Below are 7,656 nucleotides of genomic sequence, written 5' to 3' on the forward strand. Positions count from 1 at the left end.
GTCAGAACCATCTTAACCTCAATTTAAAAGCAGAATAATGCACTCCAAGTTGCAGCATGTGTGCTGTAATGAAGTTAACCTTGCAAATTGAAGCACAAGTTTTATTTTACTAGGATTCTTTTTCAAATGTAACCTATAACAAAGTTGCAGTATTGATCTGCTCATAGGCGATACTCATGGGAAATTCTTTTAACATAGGGTTCACTTTTAGTAAGTCTCCACATAAAATAATGGCAAAGCACTGTCATTGTTGACAAATTTCTTGCAGCTCAGCAGGAATATACTGTTATTATCAGCAGGGACTTATGATATTTAGCCACAAAAGGAATTTCCAGATAGTGTTTTCTGCTGTAGCATTACTATTTAAGTCACTTAACTTTTTCAAGCAGTTTTAATTCCCTCGTAATTTTTTATTTTTTTTTTTAAATACAGGAGATAGAGAGAGCTTCTTTCAAATGTTAGGATTCATGACTAGGAACCGCTACACTATCCAGCCACCAAGTACAGCAGATACAAAAGTAAAATCTTTAGGTCTGAAAAAGACAAATTTAAGCTTCATTCAAAAAACTGCGCACAAATAAATTCTACACCCAACCATATCAGAATCTAAAGCCAATTTCTTGCTTTACTTCAGAGCAGCCCTTACGGAAATATGTTGGTGTGATACTCCAGCTTCCTCCCACAGTTTAAATGTAACAACTTGTTGTGTAACAAACAGGTTGCGGACCCAAATGCAGAACTTAGGATGCAGGAGTAGAAAGTAATAACCCAACAGGAAGTGTTAAACAGAGAAACAGGAATCCTGGGAAACATGGAAAAGTGGAATATACAGCAATGTGGGAGAATACAACTAATGGGGAACTATAAACAAGGTAATGAGGGAAGAGGAAACAGGTGGGAACACAGCTGGAAACTATAGACATAATGAGACGGGTGAAGTAAACACAACAGCAGATGCAGAAAACAACAGTTACCACAATAAAACAAGAAGACTGAAAGGGGAACAGGGGTTAACCTGACATAGGGGAAAACATAAGGAGTAGATATTGGAACATAGGAAGATTCAGATGGAGACAAGACTGGGACACCCAGAAACACAAAAGGGAACTAACCATCTTGTAACCATTACCAAAATAAACCAGGAAGACAGCTAACAGAATGGGAGAACCACAACTAACTTGGAGACTAAGCCAGAAAAGGCAAGATAAGGGAGGCAGGAATGTATAGGGACTTAGGGAATAAAATACAAACCAAACCGAAACAATGAAGAGAACTAGATAAGGAGCCATAAGAAAAAAATACAAAACTCTGGGTCCAGGACCCAAGGACCATGACACCGAAGGTGGATCTAAATTGGCTGTAGAATGTGAATGGTTGTTGTCTCTGCCCAGGATGTACCATGCCTCTCATCCCATGACAGCCAGGATAGATTCCCGTCTAAGAGGAAAAAACCTGATGGATGTTTGGAACGGTCCTTTTCACCAATAATTCTGAGCATCAGTTCTACGAGATTTACCATAGAGTCAACAGGAAAACACTAATATAACAAAAATGAGCCATGGTATGATTGATGTTTTATGTATTTTCTGATAATTTTCTAATAATTGGTAAGTTATAGCACACCGATGGGCTCACTTTCCAGTTATCTTTTTGTATCAAAATAATTTGCTGCCATATTTATATTTTAACACATGTCTATATTGCTTATATGAAGAAGCACACATAGCATTTAATCAGAATCCATTAGACTGATGAAAAAAAAATTAACGGTAAAGTATAATATTTCATTCTAGAATTAAAGGAGGATGATGTACAAAGTAGTATAATACAAAAAAATACTGGAATATCGAACCTATTCTTTTCTTGTTTTTTCTGTCATTTGCACATAACGATTCCCAGATTATTCTGTCTTTCACCAAATAGAGCCATAAATCAATTTTCTTTGATTTATTGTTCAGACTCATAGATGTTATTTATCTTGTTTTGAGTGCACTCGGCCTTCTAGCAGAGGTGTCCAAAAAACGTGTACAAACAGAAAAATAGTTTTCAGGCCAGTGATGAAAGAGGCCTGGAATGAGTCACCATACAGTGCTGGTGCTCAGGCTGATAGTAATACATCACAGAGTCTGTGCTTCAGTAACTTCTTGTACAGTCCACACTGTACCTCAACAGATTCAGTAGAATAAGTCAATAAGAGACCAACCAGTTAAAACGAGTACAAACAGAAGCTGAATGGATCTTGAACATAGATTTATGGACCAGGATTAACAAAAAAATTTAAGTGTAAAGGGTTCTGGGTATTGGAGCTTAAAAGCTTAAGCAGTTCTTCAGTACACATTTTGAGGGACTTTCAGTAAGCCATTGGCTCAAGCTTGATATGGTCCAGACTTGCAAACAAATGGTGTTTTTAAATGGCAACCTTATAGAAAAAAATAACTCATACCTCTCAGATCTTTCAGGCTGTAAAATCGTCATCTGTAATATGCCCGAGGGAAGATCGATAAACAACATTCAGGGGCTTCAGAGTGAGAACAGGGGACCACCAAAAAAAAAAATCACATTACTATTATCCAAAAAGGAGAGAAAAACATCATCAACTTCAATTCGTCAAACTCTCTTTGTGTGTATTTAAATGCATAATGCACATTTGCGCAAAGTACTCCTCTTTCTCAGTGTATAATCCCATCTTACTTTGAAGCAGCCTGCTTTGTATCCAATACAGGAAATCACATACAGTGCACTATAGTGTGAATAATCACAGGTTTTAACATGCATCACAGATCTTTGCGAAGCAACACCTGCCAGTGTCTTATTCTAGAGTCACTGCATCATCTTTCCCTGACTAAAACTGAAACGCGAGATAAGAAAGAAAATAATTTAAGCTCTTTGCATTTTACCAATTAAATAAATATCAATTTGGCACAGATTAAGAAGTGATACTGTACAGCTGTCTACGAAGGAGACAGCTTACAGGTATTCAAGTAAAAAACATTCCCTTCCACTCTTACGTTGCACAAAATGTGTACAAAGTATCTACAGCCCCTTGAAATGCTGTAAATATTAAATCCAAAAACACAGCTCATATTTAATTTGTGCTCATGGAGCTGAAACGAGAGGATAAGCCAGTAGATGGCGCTAAATGATCATGGACGAGGAGCGCTCTTGATTTCAACAGGAGATAAACATCCTTATCTGTGCAGTCCTCATACATAAAAATATAATATAAAACAAGACACGTTTTGGAGTTTAACACAGCAATCAACTGCTTTCAATTAGTCTTTCACACGAGCTCTTTTTTATCTTAGTTATTACTGCGTGACTTTTCCTCACTCAACCATTATTACATCACTGTGACTGTACTGCTCTGTGGAGCTGATGCCACATCTGTAGAGCTGTTTCTGCTGTTAATTAAATTCACTTTAAAGCTGCTGGTGGTTCAGGTGAAAGTGTAAACCTCAGTAGTGCCTCTGTTCGGTACTGATTAGGATGAAGATGAAGATGAATGTTGTGTTAGTCATTTTATGGTGCATGCAAAGAGCTCAGATTTTGCTCTGCTCACTCGCGCTTTAAATGCATTTCTCTGCTGTAATTGATGCTTTGTTTGTGAAAGTAATCACTCTGCTTTGTTTAGAAAGGGCACGAGTATGCACAGCTATTAATATGCTCAAAAATCACACAAACACACACACACACACACACACACACACACACACACACACAAAAAAGCTTAAATCCTTTCAGATGACAGTGAGGATCTTTTTCCCCCCGTCTCGTTACTCCTCCTCCCTTTGATATAAAACAGCTCAGTGAAAATCACACAAATAAGAGTGATTTGGATGATGCCTCCTCCCATGCAAGACTGCTCATCTCTTCAGCTAATGTCTTCAGCTAATGACTTGAACTAAACACAATTGCAAAAAGTGTCAAAAGTATTGGACAATAGTTTTAATGGCACACCACAGTAAAAGCCAATTTTACAAATGAGCGTTAGATCAAAGGCACTGTCAAAGTAACAACAGCTGTAACAGAGGATTAGAAAACAGGGAAGTAGAACCATTAAGTCCTCACAGTATCCAGCTTTAATTACTATTATCATTCATAGTTTGTCAAAGTGTCTTCAGTGAAAAATGTCTACCATTACTCACATTCGCTTTGACACCATTATACATATCCACCGATTCTTTGGTTTCCTTCCCTTTATTTGAAATGTCTTGTGCTCAATACACCCAGTCCCTCTTTTTTCACGCGTGTTGACTGTTAAGTGTTACACAATGTGTGTGTTTTTTTTAAAAAATTGTTTTTCTCCCTTCGTATAGGGCGGATCTGTCAACAGAAAGTATTAAAAATGGTGAAATAAACACAATATGCTCGACAGACTGCCAGCAGGGAAGCTAGAATGAAACAAACACATTCCTTTGTTCTTCTTTTGCATTAGAAAAAACCCGCCGCTCTGCTTATTAATCTAATAGTGCCCCAAAGAAATCATGACACAAGACTGTAGGAAAAAACTCCTGAAAAAACTCTTATATGCAACATGATGCGAGCAATGTGCAACCTGGATTTATCAGTAACTACGCAGCTGTATGCTCTGCGGTCAGGGACATTCTGCGTACTGTGGCTTCTCCTCTCAGTATTTTCATTCCCTCCTGGATTTCTCTGGTGCTGACTGAAGACATTTTGATCCTTGCCGCCTTTGTTGCTAATCTCATGTAATTTAATTTGACACAAAACTCCTCCTGCAGTTTTTAAACCCTCAAACAGCCACACTTATCTCCCTGACTCCTCCCACCACTCAGTCAGAAACACAGTTATGCATTTCTGTTAATACTACCAGCTTCTGCTCTGAAACAATTACACTGCCCTGACTGCCTATCCATATTACCAGCAGAAGATGTGTTAGACATATTGAATAATTATTTAACAATACGAGATGATAAGATCTCTACAATAAGTCTCACAGGACAATGAAATTTAAAAATAAATATAAAGCATTCGTAGATGTACACAGTCGTGGTCAGACGTTTACATCCACTTGTCACGAACATGAACGTCGTGGTATTTTGGGGCATTTAAATGTTTCTTTGGAATCTTTATTTCTCAGGATGGAATAATTGTACAGCATACATGTTTAATGAAGTGAAGCTCTCAGTAAACTCAGTGAAGATCTAAGAAGGTTTCTTGAAGCCATTTCTAAACAACTGCAAATTGCAAGATCACCAGTTCAAACAACTTTATGTCAGTAAGTTATTCAGATGCCTCACCACTTTGCCAAGGTAGGGAAGAAGATGCAAACTGTCACCCTCAAGTGAGAAGAAACTGATTAGGATGTTCAGGAATGACCCAGGAACCACCGAGGCTTAAGCCCACCGCGAACTGGAAGCTGCTGGAGCAATATCTACATTGTTGACAGTGAAGCACATTTTAAATCACCATTAACTGAGAGTGTCCCAACCAGGACAGAAGCCACTGCTCCAGAATCGACACAGTCAAGCTTCAGTGAAGTTGTAGCCGCCCACAAGTATAAGCCAAATAAGGAAGAGAAAAATTGAGCAATTTCAATTACAAGAGGTATGTTTGGAGGATTAAAGGGGAGGGTTTTAACTCTAATAACATTATACGAACTGTCATGCATGGTAGTGGTAGCAGCATGCTCTGGGGCTGTTTTGGTGTCATTGGTACTGGTGCATACAAGGGGATGAAATAATGAAGGATGGCAACCTCCAAATTTTTCAAATTCACCTCAAATCAGCTACAGACACAATTGGTTATTCCAAAAAGACAATGATCCCAAACACATTAAAGAAAATAGTATTGGAGTAGATAAAGCAGGCTAACATTAAGCTTCTGTAATGGCCTTACTGAACTCAAACCTCAACTGTTCCAAGAAGAGTGGTCAAATATCCTGCCAGAGTTATGCCAGAAGCTTGTTGATGGATACCAAAAGTCTCTGGTTGAAGTAAAACTTGCTAAGGGACATTTTGACCCTTAGTATACTTTTGACCTTGTGTGGAGAAAATCCAAATTAACTTCATTCAATATCCAGTTCAAGTCATTAGAAATGTATCATGTACTATCATTCCACCTTGGGAAAAGAACAGTTCAAAGAAATCTTTAAAAGCCCAAACTGGTATTTGACATTTATGCCCATACTGAGTGGATGTAAACTGACTGCAACTGTACATAGGTAGCTTAGATATTTCATATTCATATTTCAAAAGCAAGTTTTTCTTCTTAGTTATTCACGGATAAATTGGTTGTTAGGCTTTCACATATTATATATTCCTATAATCAATAACTTAAAACAGTCAATAGATGTCATGTTATATTTCCTTGCTGCTATCAAATGGTCAAATTACACACTGTACAGAAAATGTCACTTTAAAAAAAATCTGGTTGTTGGAAGGAACGAAAATGAAAAAAAAAAAAAAAGATTTTCTCTGTCTTTATCAAAAAAAGAAAGCAAAGCATTTTTCAAATTCTCCAAAACTTCATGCAGCCATTTAAACTATTCAAAGTTTGTTTTCCTTTGTTTTGACATTCAGATTTTTATTGCAAACTTATAACCTAATAGTTAGACGTCACAACTGAACCCTTCCTACAAAGGAGTGACACATTTTAGAGGTCACTCCCTTACTTTTAGAGGTAGAAGGAAAATAGGAGATTTTTTGTTGCCACAGCATATTTAACAGCAATTGTTTTGGGAAATTTCTCTAAAGAGTATTTGATTGCCTCAGTTTGAAACATAGAACAACAAATGTCTGAAAACACTGATAACTGGATAAGCTGAAAGGAGAGCATACTTTACTGTAGCTGCTCTGACCTGCACCTGATTCAAGACCTTGTGTGAGCATTGTTGGACTTTACTTTACACTTTGCTGTCCGTCCCACTTTGAACACCCATTTTTGGTAAAAATATCTACATAAGTCTTTTTACACACAAATAATATCCCTATGTTGAAATGATAATTTGATTAAGGAGTATTATGTAGGTATATATATACACTGTGAGTAACATGTTGACACTCAACACTTAATGTAATCTCAGTTGATACTGATTAAATTACCCAAACCAAATGGCATGCGTTGGGTGTTTTTACCACCACAGCTGACATGAGTATATGTAGACTGTGCAGTGCAGTTCATTTCTTTTCTTCAGAATATTTCAAAGTTTAAAGAATGTGGAAATTGATTTTTCCATAGAGATGGTGGTTTTCAGTTCTTCTTGATACAGGCTGACTAAATCTTGATGAACTCAAATCTTCTACCAGACACTGAAATTCCAAACTAAAATTGTGTAAAACTGAGAGTTTTGCATTATACCTAAATGGCATGATGCTAAATTGCTAATCCTTCAACCTTTCTACCTCATGTCAAATATGCCCATTAATTTTATATTGGTGAACAGTGCCCTTGCAATGGGCCTTTAACAAAAGTGATATATTGAGTCTGACAAGTTAAAAGCAGCTTCCTCCTGTCAGGTACAGTAAGAATGTCCTGGACAAGAAGTGTATACCAGAACCTGCACAAAGCTCCTTGAACTTGTTCTGTGAACTTCATCCACAACAGACAACTTCCTGCCAAATGTCCTGAACCTTTTAAACTCATTATCCACGTCAGACTTTCCAGTGTATCCTCCACTGAATCATCAAACCAGTG

This window comes from Neolamprologus brichardi, chromosome 9 (assembly GCF_056152115.1).
Source record: "Neolamprologus brichardi isolate AB-2024 chromosome 9, ASM5615211v1, whole genome shotgun sequence".
In the NCBI taxonomy this organism is placed as follows: Eukaryota; Metazoa; Chordata; class Actinopteri; order Cichliformes; family Cichlidae; genus Neolamprologus; species Neolamprologus brichardi.